At 14.4% G+C, this 2,352-nt stretch overlaps 1 protein-coding gene across 1 annotated transcript in view; it reads left to right on the top strand.

Moving 5' to 3' along the window:
- The window catches only part of LOC102677969 (SH3 and multiple ankyrin repeat domains protein 1), a 37,570-nt gene that overhangs the window by 1,256 nt on the left and 33,962 nt on the right, over positions 1-2,352 (top strand). The gene's annotated exons all lie outside the window — the stretch shown is intronic.

Consider the following 2,352-nt stretch of genomic DNA (forward strand, 5'->3'; position numbering starts at 1 on the left):
TGCGACCGCACGCACGCACGCACTTTACTTTACAGCGTCCTCGAGACGACACCCTTTTCTCGATCGTCCATCTCGACGAGTAGAAATCGATCCCCGATTTTCCGAGTCGAGTCGGAAAGCGTCTCCTCCGTCGATTAACCCTTTGCACTCCAGGCTCAGATTCGCGCGTTCCGTGCGTTCGATGCGTTCAGTGATCTCATAAGATTACCATAAGATAATAAAGAGGTTAGGAAGCGATATATTCTAAAAAAATCAAACATAAACTATCAAACTCAGACTAACACCGAAAATTCTACTCATGATCACGGACTAATTGGAGATAAAAAATCTATCCATTTAACAATGTATTATTTTAATATATATAATATATATAATATATATAATACATATATAATATATATATATAATATATATTATAGTATATTATATATAGTATTATTATAATATATTATAGTAATTATATATAATAATATATTATATATAGAATAATATATATAATACATATATAATATATATTATAGTATATTATATATAGTATTATTATAATATATTATAGTAATTATATATAATAATATATTATATATAGAATAATATATATAATACATATATAATATATATTATAGTATATTATATATAGTATTATTATAATATATTATAGTAATTATATATAATAATATATTATATATAGAATAATATATATAATACATATATAATATATATTATAGTATATTATATATAGTATTATTATAATATATTATAGTAATTATATATAATAATATATTATATATAGAATAATATATATAATACATATATAATATATATTATAGTATATTATATATAGTATTATTATAATATATTATAGTAATTATATATAATAATATATTATATATAGAATAATATATATAATACATATATAATATATATTATAGTATATTATATATAGTATTATTATAATATATTATAGTAATTATATATAATAATATATTATATATAGAATAATATATATAATACATATATAATATATATTATAGTATATTATATATAGTATTATTATAATATATTATAGTAATTATATATAATAATATATTATATATAGAATAATATATATAATACATATATAATATATATTATAGTATATTATATATAGTATTATTATAATATATTATAGTAATTATATATAATAATATATTATATATAGAATAATATATATAATACATATATAATATATATTATAGTATATTATATATAGTATTATTATAATATATTATAGTAATTATATATAATAATATATTATATATAGAATAATATATATAATACATATATAATATATATTATAGTATATTATATATAGTATTATTATAATATATTATAGTAATTATATATAATAATATATTATATATAGAATAATATATATAATACATATATAATATATATTATAGTATATTATATATAGTATTATTATAATATATTATAGTAATTATATATAATAATATATTATATATAGAATAATATATATAATACATATATAATATATATTATAGTATATTATATATAGTATTATTATAATATATTATAGTAATTATATATAATAATATATTATATATAGAATAATATATATAATACATATATAATATATATTATAGTATATTATATATAGTATTATTATAATATATTATAGTAATTATATATAATAATATATTATATATAGAATAATATATATAATACATATATAATATATATTATAGTATATTATATATAGTATTATTATAATATATTATAGTAATTATATATAATAATATATTATATATAGAATAATATATATAATACATATATAATATATATTATAGTATATTATATATAGTATTATTATAATATATTATAGTAATTATATATAATAATATATTATATATAGAATAATATATATAATACATATATAATATATATAGTATATATATATATATACTATATATATTATATATATAATATATACAATATATTATAATGTATAATTACTATAATATATTATAATAATATTTGTCTCATCGATCCAAATGTAGTGACTGAGACTCACTGTTGGAAAACAAAGGATTAATATTATTATAATATTATATTATATTATAATAATACTATATATAATATTATATATATATAATTACTATAATATATTATAATAATATTTGCCTTATCAATTCAAATGGTGGTGGAGAGTGACTTCTGGAGTTACTGTAATTCATTAACTCGAGTGGTGATCGAGAGTCACCGTTGGAGAGCAAAGGGTTAAATGTCAAAAGTCATCGAAAGGGAGTCGATCCTCCCTCTTTCGATCGGGGAGAAGAAGCTTCGCGATCGTGT

The sequence above is a fragment of the Apis dorsata genome, unplaced genomic scaffold, assembly GCF_000469605.1.
Source record: "Apis dorsata unplaced genomic scaffold, Apis dorsata 1.3 scaffold_111, whole genome shotgun sequence".
Lineage (NCBI taxonomy): Eukaryota > Metazoa > Arthropoda > Insecta > Hymenoptera > Apidae > Apis > Apis dorsata.